This window comes from Lissotriton helveticus, chromosome 7 (genome assembly GCF_964261635.1).
Source record: "Lissotriton helveticus chromosome 7, aLisHel1.1, whole genome shotgun sequence".
In the NCBI taxonomy this organism is placed as follows: domain Eukaryota; kingdom Metazoa; phylum Chordata; class Amphibia; order Caudata; family Salamandridae; genus Lissotriton; species Lissotriton helveticus.
Window position 1 is genome coordinate 50773979 of NC_136068.1, and position 16333 is coordinate 50790311.

Below are 16333 nucleotides of genomic sequence, written 5' to 3' on the forward strand. Positions count from 1 at the left end.
AATCCCTCCCTTTTAGCATCCTCAAGGCTCGGGGTCAGAATCGTATCCATTTATGTTAGTATCTCTGCCGGGGTACCGAGGTCCCGGGCCTGATAAAAAATCCGAAAGTAGGAGGCGAAAGTCCGTACTATCTGGGCGTCTCCCATCTACATTTCCCCCTGTCGGTCCACTATTTTTCCACCCATCGGGCTTCTACTTCCTTGCGGCTAAGCCAGGCTAAGAGCTTTCCCAATTTGTCCCCTACATCGTATAGTCTATGAAGGTTTTGCCTGTGCCTGTGTTTTAGCCTCCTCAGTAGACAGGGCCCTATATTACTGCTGTGCATCTGTCGGCCGCCGGAGGACTTGTGGGTCTCTATCTGCGAGGTAGCCCTGTTCTAGTGTCAAAATTTGAGTTTCCAGAGTAGTGAGCTCTTCCTGCACTTTCTGTTTTTCCCATACTATTCGGTTCTGGGCCTTGTCCCGGAGCACTGCCTTATAGGCCTTCCTCAATATAACGCCCCACTGTACTGATCCCTGATTTTCTGCAAAGTAAACTTTCATGTCGGCCCGTAGCCCCTTTATTTTGCAGGTCCCAGGCCGATAGCCTCCAGCTTCCTTATCCCACACGGGGCCTCACACTGGCTGCTATGTTAATGATTTTATCTTTATTTTATGCAATGGTCTGTACATGTAATGTTATCAAACATGAATAAAATTCTGATACGTACAGAAGTGAACGATATATATCTTTTCGCGAAATAAGGCGATTGACCTTGCGAACGTGTCTGCAACCAGACATTTAAACTGGCTGTAGCTAGATGTCAAAAAGCCTTAAATGTCACTGTTGCGGCGCTGCATTTTTACATGAAACCATTTATCCCAAACTTCTGGCACCGACCATGTCCTAAAATAGCAATTTCCAAATTCGCCTTAAGAACCCTGGGGCCTTCATATATACAGCTCTTTCGAAACTCCACTGCTCCATCACTTCAACTGGGATCTGAACCCACAAGAAGCTGTACAGACATCCAATAGTAATCTGGAATCAGTCACCTAAAGCAAACAGAAGCCACCACCTGTGAGCACCAGCCTAAAGGAAAGGGCATTACATGTGCCAAGGACGTGTGTGCAGCAATCTCCCACTGGGCAACAAAATCTCACAGGGAAAGAAAGTTCCAGGAAAAGTAATCAGTTCATCGGTACCCCAAACTGAATGCATACCATCAGTTTATATAGTGCTTACTACCTTTGAAAAGCGGTGAGGTGCTTTGTGTCAATTTGGACCCAGGGTTAACTGGTACTGTTGAATGCTGATTGCAAAGTTCAACCTTCTGTTCTGCTTCCATTTTGGCAGCACCATTCTTTAAAAGAATCCCGATTCACCAACTCTCAAGCCAAGTCACCCCACCCCTTCAAGAAGCCACACGATGTTACCCCTCCTCACTTCTCTTTCTTTCTAATGAAAGACACAGCAGAATTTAAAGAGATTATGTGATTATCCCTCCCTCCCTTTCTCTTTCTTTTTGTGCATTACACAGCAGAATTTGAAGAGATTATGTGATTATCCCTCCCTCCCTTTCTCTTTCTTTTTGTGCATTACACAGCAGAATTTAAAGAGATTATGTGATTATCCCTCCCTCCCTTCTCTCTTTCTTTTTGTGCATTACACAGCAGAATTTAAAGAGATTATGTGATTATCCCTCCCTCCCTTCTCTCTTTCTTTTTGTGCATTACACAGCTGAATTTGAAGAGAGTATGTGTTTGCACCTCCCTCCTTCCTCTTTTCTCTTTAAAGCAGGTCACAGTTGAATTTCAAGGGATTATAAGCTTGTACCTCCCTCCCTTTCATGTGCATGACAAAGCTGAATTTAAAGAGAGTATGTGCTTCCACCTCTCTCTCTCTGCCCTCTTTCCTTTTAATGCATGACACGGCTACATTTAAAGATATGTTAGGCTTAACAGTTTAGATGCGAAAGGTGGCCCATCAAATTACATTGAACTGATCCTGATATGTTATCCCCTGTATGTATTTTGTTTTGATAATTTCTCACCAGCAATTTTCTAATATTTATATCATTTATTTGTACTAATATAAAAATTATTACAAAAAAGAAACAGATACTTCTCTTGACACGCCAGGCGTTGACTATTATATACTGTCTACCGTCCCCTCACTTTTGGGGATTTGTTTTCTGTAGCCCCCACGTGACTAAGCACAGACCTGCAAACACACAGAATGCAACCGTGTGCCACCCACCATCAGCATTCTTCAGAGGACCACATTGTGAAGACACGTCCTGACACAAACAGCTTGAAGACGTCTAAAGCACTGTCTTCCATTCTCGTGTTTGGACGGTCTTTTAAACTTGCTGTGTGTTGTTCAGGCTCCCCAGGGCCTGTTTAGTAGCCACAATTAGAAGATATTGTTTGTGCAGCTTTGGTAGGTATTCTGTGAAGGCGAGGAGGGTGGTCGCACACTGCCTCACATCCCAGCACTCAGTTTGCCCCGATGCATCATAGTAAATGCAGTGCATGATAACACTTACTTCAGTGTCAGGCTTTTGTTTTTCACCCTTGTTGGTGCAGCCAGTGCTGTGTATCTCTAGACACATGTTTCAGGATAATTGTCCTTCTTCAGTAGAGAGCAACACATTATTTCTGGGGGTGCTGGAAATGCTGCCCAAGGTTTTCTCAGGTCTCTGTACCACTCGCTGGGCATAGGTGCATCAATCAGAGCACCATTTCAGCAACCCCTGATGACTTTTTTCTGTTCAATGCTACTTTGCTCCCTACTGATGAAGGGCTAACCCCTGAAACATGTGTCTAGAGATAACAGCACTACCTGCACCAATTCTGGTTAAGAATTACAGCAACTTTCAAAGTAAGTGTACTGCATTCACCAGGATGCTATGGGGAGAACTGTGCTGGGTGAGAGGCAGTGTTCTCCCTTCCTACTAGTATTCTGTGAAGGCCTTCATTCGGAGTGCACCTGGCTAGGAGTAGGCGTTGGTGGTCCTAGGGGAGCACAGCTGGGCAGGCTCACACCTTCCTTCCACACTTACAGTACAGCTGGAACTAAAGGGAATAGGCATATATCAGGAACCCTCAAGGTCAAACTCTGGGACCAATGAATGTTTTGTTCAGTGCCGAATAAAAGTTCCGCCAGCCTTCCAATCATAAAGTACTCATTGTTTATGGAAGTATTGTTGATCCATAGGGTAAAACAATCATTGCTTGGCAGTTGAACAGTGATTTTTGTATTTTAACCTTATGCAGTGCTATGCTATTCAGCCCTTGATTTCATTGGGTGCTCATGCAGGCTGTGCTGCTGTGGAAAAAGAATGCTCCTGGGCACTGTGTCAGAATGTGAAAGTAGTAAAGTATTTAATGAGTACATTTTTCGAAATTCCCTTGAAGGGGGAATAGTAAGTAGTAAGTAAGGGGGTGTGTTATAGGGTGAAGTTTGAACATCTGGCCAGTGGACAGTAAGATGTCCTCACCTCTGCCCAGCCGGTGCTCAACAGCCTGCTAAACTTGGAGGTCCCCGCCTCCCCGACAGGGATCTCTGTGCCTTCCTTCAGTGTGGCTGCCGGTAAGGCACTGATGACCTCTGAGCTGTTACCATATTGGTTTTGCCCCTTTCAGTATTCATTCTTATGCTTTTGTAAAACAAACTCCCAAATCAGGAGCTCGTTTTAGATTAACAAATCATCAATCACCCTGGCACAGAAGGGGGCCATTAATAGATTGTTGTGCCCAGATCTACCATGCCTTTCATGGCAGTCCTAAGTAGGGTTGCACTGCCTTATAAGGTGGCCCATCGCTGTGCATTGCAGCACAATGGTGCTGTGGTATATAAATAAATAATACCGGATCTAGGTTTTACTGGACATAGTAATAACAGATAGCTCAATAAATAAGAGTCAAAATTCGAGGTAGTAGGAGTTTGCAGGTTTAATACAGCATAAAGGACAGGAACAGGACAACCTGCATAGGAATAGGATGGCAGGGCCCGGCAGCTGCCGGGGCTGGATCTGGGATGAGTGCGCTAACTTTAATAACAATACACAAGCATATATACTAAAACAGTTGCAATTGCAATACATACAATAGGCGGAGCAGTGGGTGTGGTCAATAGCAGTCGCGAAAGATAAGGGTGAAAGTAGGTGTAACAAGAGGCGTATACATAGACATGTGATGTAAACGTAACAGAATATGTCATAAATGGGGCGGAAACATGGAGGGGGCTACCTAAGGAGCCGGGACCTCTAACCTAATGGTGCGCGCAAACTGACAATGACGTGTTACTAGGAGAAGCTGGGGGCTATGAACTCTGTGCTAGGAGTAGAGACTGAAGTCTGGAGAGTCAGGGCGACATGTACCTAAACCCTATCTAGTATCTAATGTTTAGAGGACATGTTGATATAAACTAAGAGTCAGGAGGGGAGAGGCTAACAGACTCTAAGACTGGAGCATGCATTATTCTACATGTAGTGCGTGATGAAGAATATTAAATGACCATAAATACAGTATTTCTCTTACATGGAGACGTAAAGGCTAGACTGTGACGGAAACTATTGATGCGATTCAGTAGCTTAGGAATGCAGAGAAGGAGGGCTGGACTGATAACTAGAATCATAACATACTCTTGGCAGACTAACAGGCAGAGCCAGGCCGAGCCGGGCACTGCGAGGCAGGAAGTAAGTGAAGGGTCGAGGATACAGGTGGGGGCTGTATCGCTCCTCAGCGAGGGCTCAGGAGACAGGAGCTGAATCTGGTGTCCGGGCCCTTTTGAGGCCTAGAAACGGGGACTTTTCAATGAAATAACGTGCACACTGAGAAACGTGGCAACGTAACTTTACATAGGCCTGATATTCGTAGTATTCACGAGAACTGGAAACTGGCATACTAGAGATGGACACAACTGTAATTGCGTCTTTAATCGATCATGGGGAATACATATGCATATTAATCATACACACATAACATAAGATGGGGGACACGTAGGGACACAGAACATGGCAAAATTTACTTTTCCACATTCCCTCCTTGTCACTACGTTTCCATCAGGAAACATCAATATTCATGATACCATCTATCATTTCATACAGTATCATTTGCTCGTCTCGAATTTTCTTGGAACGGGATTTAGAACGGGACTTGGGACTAGGAATACAAGAGGTAGCACAAATGCCACAAATCGCAGGGCCACATTGTATACATAGGCAGCAACTGAATATGATCGCTACTGCAATACCTAGAAAAGACAATACTTTCCATCCCCAGGCGGAAATTATATTCCAGAACCAACCGGACCATGTCCAGGTGCCTGGATCTTGGTGTAACATATGGGCAATTTTATGGAGTCTGGTTATAGCTGAATAAACAGACGGCGCGTTATTTGGAATGAAAATGCAGCAACTAGATCCGATGACTCTACAAGCCCCGCCCCTATCGGCCAGTATGACGTCAAGGACGAGATGATTCTGGAGCACGACAATTCTCATAAAGGATTGTTCTTCGGTTAAATTACCTAGAGCAGAAGTAGTCTCAATCACTACTGCTTCAAGGGTTCTGGTTAATCTACGTATCAGTTTACTATTCACGACTGTACCTAAATAAGGGAAGACACCTTTATTGATATCTATATATTGTTCTAGAGCAGTTTCAGTATAATCGACAATCGGGAGATCTCTCTTGTGTCTAGTATGTACTAGGTGGGAATTCCTATGATAGTCAGGTGGGGCTAGAAAAACTGGTGGCAGTAGGAAGGCAATGTAACAGGTTCCCTCCCAATCGAGGGGCAGACGAACATACGCGGTCTGACCACAAACAAAATAAGAATGACGTGAAGCTTTGAAAATAGATTTCCTGCTGTCACTATACTTGACAATAGTAGTACAATCACTATGGCCTACATGTACGGAACCATTCTTTCGGACACATAATTCGCCTTTAACTGGTAGTACTGACATAGCAGGTAAGTCTGGAGTAGTATCAGACTGGACATTCAGGACCATAAAATTCGAAGAATAATTACCTAGATTATAAACTTCATTTTCTAGATCTAACCCTGTTCTGTGGGGAAGACCTTGCTTGTCTGGAAAACATGTACTGTTAAGAAAAGACATATCTGTTGAGGATGACGTTAACGTGGACCATGCTCCACACGAACCATTATGTGAAAATGGATAAGGAAAGAGTGGCAGAACTCCCTTCGGTGTCTGGAAAGGGGGGAGTCGACCACACACCCAACAATTAGTGGCATTGCTGGTCTGGTGTGAATAATGTAACATGCGGATAAAGGAATTATTACGCATAGCAAGACGATATGAGAGTTCATGAGAAGGCAGATCACTAAACGTGTGCTCTACTGTAGCAATAGAAGACTTATTTACATGAGAAACTGGAAAATACAAATAAAATGCATAACCTGTGCAGGTAGTCATAAGGCTGAAAAACAATATGAAACTTAGAAAAACGATACATCGGATTGAGTTTTGACTAACTCTCTCACTATGGGGGTCTATTTTATACATGTCAGAAACCGGTCTAACCGTTTCACCTAGGGGAGGACTTAGACAATCAAACTGGCTGACTTATTTTACTAGACCTTAATTTTTTCTTATACTCCTGTTGCGGAGTTTTCTCTAACAGGGAGGGTTCAGTATCATTGTCTTTAGCGGGACAGTCCTTGAGAATAGTACTTTGGCAGTCTTTCAAATCCTGGGAAATGTTCTTAGAAACAGGCTTCAGTCCATAAAACTTCTTCACATGTGACAGGTGGACCCAGCCCTTCCTGCCTTCCAGCTTGACGGCAGTACGGGTGGCCAGGAGGACCTGTCGGGGTTCCTTCCAGCGGGGCTCCAGCGGACTTGAACGATCAAAGTTCCTGACAAGAACCAGATTTCCGGGAACGATTTCATGCGGTGCCACCTCGGTATTGTCTGGAAATGCGGCGGCAACCTGTGAACGACAAGAGTGTAGGGCAGACATCAAGGAAGCTAGGTAATCTGTCAGCATATTACTTGAAACATCGGTAATACTTCGGGGTCTAGGTGTACCCCACATATTAGGGGGGCGGCCAAATACGACCTCATACGGGGACAGACCTGATCTGGAATGTGCGACCATGCGCATATAAAACAAAGCGACTGGCAGAGCTACTAACCAGTCCACACCTTTCTCTTTACATATTTTAGCAATACGGATTTTCAGGGTCTGGTTATGTCTCTCTACGAGACCGGCTGCTTCAGGATGGCGTACACAATGGAACTTCCACTGGTACCCTAATAAAAGGGAAACATGTTTCATAAGCTCAGATGAGAATGGCTGGCCGTTATCAGAATATACGACTCTAGGGAGTCCATAACGGGGGAAGAACTCACGAACCAACTGCTTGGCAGTGGTCGCGGCTGTGTAATCTGGGACTGGATATGCCTCTGTCCATCTGGACAAAGCGCATACAACTACAAGGACATACTTGAAACCTCGACATCGCTCCATCTGAATATAATCCATCTGGAGGACTTCAAAAGGGTGGTCAGGGGGCTGGAATCCACCTTGTTCCACCGGGACACTTTTACCTGGATTAAACTGGCAACATATCATACAGGTACGGACTTTCTGCTTGGCTGCAGCTCGTAAATGCTTATTGAACCAAATGTTCTGGATACTGTCTAACATAGCTTTTTCTCCTAAATGTGCTGGACTATGTGCGGTATTGATAATGACTTGAACCATTGAGTCGGGGAGAAACCATGTGGCTCTACCCTTAGTTACCCATCCCTGATCTGTCTGGACCCCTCCTTGTTCGGACCATTTCTTGATTTCATCGGGAGTAGCATGTAACTGGATATCTATGACATCTTGAGTAGGGTCCTTAACTGTCATACAGGTAGTCGGATCTGGAGTATGTGTCTGTGTTGGATTAACTGAAATGTCTGGAGTCTGTGCTGTAAGCTTGGCTGTGCGATCTGCTAGATCGTTACCTTGAGAAATAATGTCAGTAACTTTCGTATGTGCTTTGCATTTCATGATAGCAATAGATGTCGGTAAATGTATGGCATCTAACAGAGCTTGAATAAGGAGACCATGCTGAATCTTGGTTCCATGAGAAGTCATGAAACCTCTCTCCTGCCAGAGCACTCCGAAGTCGTGTACAACTCCGAATGCGTAGCGTGAATCTGTGTAAACATTAACTTTCAGGTTCTTAGCGTGTATGCAGGCTTGTGTCAGAGCAACTAGCTCTGCTGCTTGAGCAGACAGGGTGTCAATACGGTGTGTTTCTATAACGTCAGTGTCAGTAGTCACTGCATACGCGGCTACTAGTTCTCCTGTACTTGTTCTCATACATGAACCACCCACATAAAGTGTCAGGTCGGGATCTGGTAATGGAATATCTGTCAGATCTTGTCTTGGCTTAGTCATAATGTTAACTACTTCCACACAGTCGTGTGTGGCAGGATTCGAATTAACTGACGGTAACAGTGTAGCAGGATTTAGAACGTTGCAGCGTCTGATTTCTATGTGTGGCTGGAACAGTGTCAATTCATAACCTGTTAAACGTGCAATTGTCAAGTGCTGAGTCTGTGTACGGTTTAAAAGAACTTCCACGGAGTGTGGAACTTGTACTGTCAAGGAATGTCCTAATACTATGGAATCACTTTGTCTGATAGCTAGTGCTGTGGCTGCAACTGACTTGAGGCACGCAGGCAGAGCCTGGGCTACAGGATCTAGTGTGCTCGAAAAATAAGCACAGGGCTTGTATTGACCTGCTTGATCTTGTGTGAGAACAGATAATGCTGTACCTTCGCGTTCTGTGACGAAAAGTGTAAAAGGCTTACTGTAGTTCGGTGTAGCTAGAACTGGAGCTTGGCATAAAGCTTTCTTTAACTCATTGAAACTAAGTGTATGTTCAGATGTCCAAGGGAGGACAGTCGATAGGGCTGCCTCCTGTGTCGTTAACTGTATCAGTGGCTTAGCTAAAAATGCATACTGAGGAATCCATTGTCTGCAATAAGAAGTAAGGCCGATAAAAGCACGTACCTCCTTCTGTGTCTTGGGCTGAGGAAGACTCGCTATTAACTGGATACGGTCGGGTGTCAACTGCCTACCCCACTTGGACAGTAAGTGGCCTAAGTAGATCACTTGCTGGACACAGAATTGAAGCTTCGAAGGGGACACCTTGTGCCCCATCTCGGCTAGGAAATACAAGACTGTAAGTGATGCTCGCTCGCAAGCACGTTCAGAACGGGCTGTGATCAGTAGATCATCGACATACTGGAGCAGGGCAGTGTCAGTTGGCATGTGAATGTTGTCTAGTTGTCTCTTAAGTGCTTGACTGTAAATACTAGGACTTTCTGTGAAACCTTGAGGAGCTCGTGTGAACATATAGCTCCTTCCATTTAAACAAAATCCGAAAAGAAACTGGCTGTCTGGATGAATGGGGACACTGAAAAACGCGTTCTTGAGGTCTATGACTGTAAAAAATGAGGCTTCGGAATCAATGGCTGTCAATAGGGAAGAAATATCTGGGACAACTGGATACTGGGGAATAATACATTTATTGAGTTCTCGAAGGTCAATCACTAATCGATATACTGGCGGTGCATTTGGATCAGTACGTTTCATGACTGGAATGATCGGAGAATTACATACATTGGAGTCAGTTTCTACAACTACTCCTTGAGCCATGAGCTCGTCAATAATTTTGGATAAGGCTGCTACAGCCTCAGGTGGCAATCTGTACTGTCTGATTCGTGGCAGGACTACACCTGGTTTGAGAGTCACATGATGGGGTGTGATTTGCATATAACCTACATCAGTTGGACCTTGCGCCCATAGATGCTGCGGAACATTAGACAATCTCGGATCAAAATCTCGTAATACATAGTGACCCTTGAAGTCACGTAGAAACAGGCGTATTCCCTCTGGGGAGCAGCAAATAACTGCACCTAATTCTTTCAGTGTTTTAATACCTAACAAATTTTCTGGACATGACTTCGTAAGTAACAGATCAGTAGTTCGGGACAATGGACCTACTTCTAGAGTAACTGGCTTAGATATCTCGTTTACAATAGGCTTTCCTGAAAATCCAAGGGAAACATTTCTAGAGCCTGAGAGCGGAGCCCCTGGAACTTCGGCGTGACTGATAGTCGTCCTACTTGCCCCTGTATCAATCAGAAACTTTCTGTCTTTCCCTAGTACCTGACTATGAACATAGGGACCTTCTTGATCTACAGGAATCTCGATGAGAGCCAAGCCTACCTCCCTCTCTAGGCTGTTTCATGAATATGGCTGATACTCTGGATACTCAGACTGTGCATACTGGTACATCTGCTGTGTAACATGCTGTGTTGCAGCAATAGGCTGCGGTGCTGGAACTGTCTGTTGTGCATTCTGTGGCTGAGAAGTCTGTGAAACTTGTTCTTGTCTAGACGGACGTGGTCTTTCTTTAGTCTTACCAGTAGCTATATTGTGTTTCAGAACTGCACACTCGTTTATAAAATGACCTGGCTGTTTACAATAATTACATGTCCCTTTAGCGGGAGCTGCAGGATGACTGGCTTGATTCGGACCCCTCTTCTGACTGTCTTGTGGAATAGATTGTGCAACTAGTACTTTCATTTTCGTGTCTTTCATACGTTTTCTTTCGTGATCTTGCTCTTCTCTGATTCTATTCTGGTGATACTGAAGCATCTGTAACATCTGGGACGGGGTACTAGCTTGCCATGTACTTTCGACTTTCAAAACTCGATTCTTAACTTGTGGACTTGAATTCTCGACTAATTTAGTAACAAAGAGATGAGGGTATGACTCGCTACTTGTCTTGAGGCCACTGTTTATAATAAAACATTTTTCAAATCTAGAATAAAAATCACTAGTGTCTTCATCTTGTTTCTGTTTACAGGCTGAGATCGCATCCCAGTCTTCCTTTTTAGTTGCTAATAATCTGGGCAAAACTTGTATTAACAGTTCTGGTAATTCTTTACATTTCTCTCCAAGACCGGTACCTGGTACTCGTATCTTATCTTCAGCTTCTAGAACTGCCCAATCGATCTTTTTCTCTCCCACCTCCCATTCTTTTTCCTTGAGTTTTTCATATATGCCTGCGGGCAACAGGACCTTTAGCATTTTAATAATATCTGGATACGTGTATTCTCCCATACGGAGCATGTCCTTTAATTCTCGGTGGAACCCTGCTGGATTTTTGTCGTGACAGGGAATTAATTTCTTCATCTCTAAGAGTTCCATCTTTGTAATCGGAGTGTAAACAAATACTCGTTGCATTTCACCATCCGCTGTCCTAACTGGGTGTACTTCTCGTAACGGATTCTGTCTGTCTATATAAAAGGGTTTACTTTCTGGAGGTGAAACATGAACAAAATGCGGGTTCAGAAACGTTCTATATTTGTGACGCTGTTCTAGAATGACACTAATTAAATCGGTACCTAAACCTTTCCATCTATACTGGAGTAACTCGTTCAGGACATCATGTAACGGACCTGGATCAGAATGTTGACCCTCATACAATGTAATGAGGTGCTGGATCATATACATACCCAACAGTCGTTGCTCGGCTGGGGGCAGTTTCAGAAACATTTGTGCCACTATTTCATCTGGAAAAGTGGTAGAATCAGTAATCCATCGGACTGCTGATCGGGCTAGTTCTTGTTCATGCATAGTACTTAACTCACTATAACCGATTCGTGATTTCAGAATATGATCGGTAGCTTGAAATACTTGTTCTAGAGAACCTTGTTCTGGTGCTGGATGAGGAACAGTTTTCTTGTAGTCTAGACGTGAATGTCGGTCTGGAAATCTAGATTTTCCTACATACGCTATTCTGGCGGGATTCTCGTCCTCTACCTCTTCAGTAGAAGAGTCATTCTCTTTCTCGCTTACTTGTGCTGCTTTACGTTGTTCATGTAACTTTATTATTTCTTTACGAATTCTCTTGTACATACTCTCTATACTACTGACGGTTCTGTGTTTACCCTCGGCTATATTATCACTCCACCTTGTCAGGATTCTCATTTCGGCCGGATCTTTGGTCGGGTAATCTTGTTCCCTTATTAAACAATTAATCAGAAACTTTAATAACATGAGCTGGATCTCAGCTTTCCTTTGAGACATGGCTTCACCAATACTTTCTGGATCATTCCCTGTACGGATGAAACGATATATTCTGTCTAGATCTTCTTTCATATTCGGTAGGGTGTCCAGATACCCGGTCACCCGTCTTACACGGATGGAATATATAACTGTACTATCATCACCTGCAACTGGATCATAGCGGCATTCAGTAAGAGCTCGTCGGATATCTGCAACGGACTTATATTTGGGCGTACGCTGTAACGCACATTCATGTAACTCGACTAATGTTAAACGTTGGTGTGGTGGCGGGGTACCAGGAGGACCTCCTCCTGCGGCCCCTATACTGGAATCGTCGACTGATACTCTTCGTGCTGGCAGAGTGGGAAATTGTAATGTAGGCTGGACCGGGGGTACCGTAGCAGGTACTCCGGTGTCTGGAGGAGCAGGATTTACATTATTTACAGGGACTGGCGGAACAGGATTTGCATATTCTGGGACTGTGTCGTCCAAGTAGGACGAGATGAAAATATCAGCTGCGGTCGGTTTGTGACGTAGCTTGGTCGGAACTAATGGTGGCGGAAAATTACTGGATGCCTCCGGGGTCGCTTTTGGCAAGCCCTCGGCAAGAAGAGGATACATACCCTTAATGAGGGCATGCCTCTGTCTATCTGACTGTTCGGTTTTGACTCGTTCACCTATCTCGATTAATTCCCTTTCGTGGGCTCGTTCTAAGGATTCTCTACTTAATTCTGACCTTCTGATTTCTTTTTCGGTTCTTTTATGAGATTCTTTGCGCCATAACTCGATGTGACTGTCTGGCTTTCTTTTTCCATAATGCTTCTTCTACTCGCATGATGCACTCGGCATCCCATGTACCCGATCCAGCCATCTATACTTTTCTTCTAACTGTTTGGTATACTCTACCCATAAATCTAGATATAATATGGCACTTATGCCATGCTTCTGATACATAAAGTGACCTGGACTGTCCCTAGGCGGGACAGGAACTGCTGCTTCTAACAGACCTTTTCTAGTTCTTAACTGACGTAGTCTGGAAAATAACGGCATGACTGAACTGTAATCTGGACACAATTACAATACACAATGAACACGATAATTACACCACTCTCATACCACGACATTAAAATACATGAAGAACATTTAAAATAACAGGTCTGACAAAATACTACCTGGAATACGGAAAACAGAATACATGAATCTTCTTGAGAACAGAACTGACTAGAACAGAAACTAGATGCACTGCTGAAACAGTACGAAACTTACCGGTCTCATAAAGAGACACGTCAGGACCCGCATCCACCAGAGTGGACACTTCGTTTTGGGATCTGTGTACCACCAAACCCCACGGACCAGAGACAATTAGATTGACCCTGTCTAGATACTACCCCAGCAACGGTACTCACCGGGCAGCAAGAACGGAAGGCCTCGGACTGGACGGGACTGCTTCGACGCCGGACGGACGGACTTCGGACTTCAGTTACGGGTGGGCCTCCGGATACCTCGGACCTTGGACTCTCGGCTTGGGCTCTGGTCGGGACTCGCCGCGTTCCTCCCCTGCCTCGTCTGGATGCTGGACCGCCACCTCCGTCTCCTCCGTGGGCCTGAGGGATACTTGAAGCAGAAATATCTGCACGTGCACGGTATGGTTCCGTCACGGCTGCAGAGGGTCAGGGGGCCGGCGTGGCTTCACCGGCGCGTGGGGAAAGGGCAAGTCCCTGTTCGGGCGCCATTATGTGGTATATAAATAAATAATACCGGATCTAGGTTTTACTGGACATAGTAATAACAGATAGCTCAATAAATAAGAGTCAAAATTCGAGGTAGTAGGAATTTGCAGGTTTAATACAGCATAAAGGACAGGAACAGGACAACCTGCATAGGAATAGGATGGCAGGGCCCGGCAGCTGCCGGGGCTGGATCTGGGATGAGTGCGCTAACTTTAATAACAATACACAAGCATATATACTAAAACAGTTGCAATTGCAATACATACAATAGGCGGAGCAGTGGGTGTGGTCAATAGCAGTCGCGAAAGATAAGGGTGAAAGTAGGTGTAACAAGAGGCGTATACATAGACATGTGATGTAAACGTAACAGAATATGTCATAAATGGGGCGGAAACATGGAGGGGGCTACCTAAGGAGCCGGGACCTCTAACCTAATGGTGCGCGCAAACTGACAATGACGTGTTACTAGGAGAAGCTGGGGGCTATGAACTCTGTGCTAGGAGTAGAGACTGAAGTCTGGAGAGTCAGGGCGACATGTACCTAAACCCTATCTAGTATCTAATGTTTAGAGGACATGTTGATATAAACTAAGAGTCAGGAGGGGAGAGGCTAACAGACTCTAAGACTGGAGCATGCATTATTCTACATGTAGTGCGTGATGAAGAATATTAAATGACCATAAATACAGTATTTCTCTTACATGGAGACGTAAAGGCTAGACTGTGACGGAAACTATTGATGCGATTCAGTAGCTTAGGAATGCAGAGAAGGAGGGCTGGACTGATAACTAGAATCATAACATACTCTTGGCAGACTAACAGGCAGAGCCAGGCCGAGCCGGGCACTGCGAGGCAGGAAGTAAGTGAAGGGTCGAGGATACAGGTGGGGGCTGTATCGCTCCTCAGCGAGGGCTCAGGAGACAGGAGCTGAATCTGGTGTCCGGGCCCTTTTGAGGCCTAGAAACGGGGACTTTTCAATGAAATAACGTGCACACTGAGAAACGTGGCAACGTAACTTTACATAGGCCTGATATTCGTAGTATTCACGAGAACTGGAAACTGGCATACTAGAGATGGACACAACTGTAATTGCGTCTTTAATCGATCATGGGGAATACATATGCATATTAATCATACACACATAACATAAGATGGGGGACACTTAGGGACACAGAACATGGCAAAATTTACTTTTCCACAGTGCACTGGCCACCGGGTCAATGGTTTCCAACTCAAAGGAATCGGGTGAGGGAGGTAGAAGTAATCTAAGGCAGGATGCACTCTGCGTCATTATTTGGCATACAGTAATCAAAAGGAGTGCACCCGCTCCATTCTCAGTGACTGAGGTCTCTTCGTAAAATAGTAGTGAGGCCCTCAATGACTGTTTTCCTCAGCGGTATAATCTCACCACTAAAGTATTTGTAGACAAGTGAGTCATCATTAGGGCTCTCCTCCCCCAGGACGTATCTGAAAGACATGGCGGCATCTATGCAAAAGGAGGTGTTTGGGCAGCAACCATTTTAATTCACCTTCTTTTGCGTGCGTGGTGAGATTATAACAGCGGGGAAAATAGTCATTGAGGGGCTCACTACTATTTTAAGAAGAGACCTCTGTCTGAGAGTGGTGCAATTGTTTCCAACAGCAGAGCGAGGTGAGACTCCACTGTTAGAAGCTCTAGAAAGAGTTGGGGAACCACAGGTTTGTTGGGGAGGTTATTCAAATCCAAGCTCTAAATGTGCCTATAATGCCTTTCAGACACTATGGGCCATATGTATGTAGCAAATTCGCATTCGCAAAGGCCGAAATTCACAGAATTTCGGCCTTTGCGAATGCGAATTAGCAAAATCATATGTATGAAGTAAAACTTGGTGCAAAATAAGGAATCGCAAAATTTGCGATTCCTTATTTTGCAATTGCATTTAAAGAATCGCAAATTTTGCGATTCCTTAAATGCAATGTATAAAGCCCAAAAAAATTCCAAAATGCCCTTAAGGAATCGCAAATTACCACCAACTTCAAGTTGGTGGCAATTTGCGAATTCCTTGAAAAATGCCCATTTTTGCATTGTGCCATGTGACTCACATACATGCCCTTAGGGCATGTATGTGAACCACATGTGCACCCATGCATATTTCAGGGGTGCAACAGGGTGTCCTTTGGACACCCCTGCACCCTTGAAATTATTCTCAATTTGCGATTTTCAAATTGTGAATTGCAAAATTGAGAATACCTTCCCATTCATTCCTATGCTCCTCCTGGCCCCTTTGAAATGAATGGGAAAGTATTCCTTAATTGCGATTCGCAATTTGCTAATCGCAATTAAGGAATACTAAGAATTCGTAAAAAAAATGCAAATTTGTACATACATGCGATTTCTTAAAAATCGCTATTTCAGAATCGCAAATGGGTACCTTGATACATATGGCTCTATATTTATTATATACCGCAGTAAAATTCACCATTACCCCAAATTTATCAACAATTCATCTTAGGACCTTCAAATACC

General features: G+C 44.4%; 1 protein-coding gene across 2 annotated transcripts in view; it reads left to right on the plus strand.

Annotated features, from left to right (window-relative positions):
* LOC144768003 (early activation antigen CD69-like) overlaps positions 1 to 16333 on the plus strand; it is an 81018-nt gene that overhangs the window by 44749 nt on the left and 19936 nt on the right. The window lies entirely within an intron of this gene.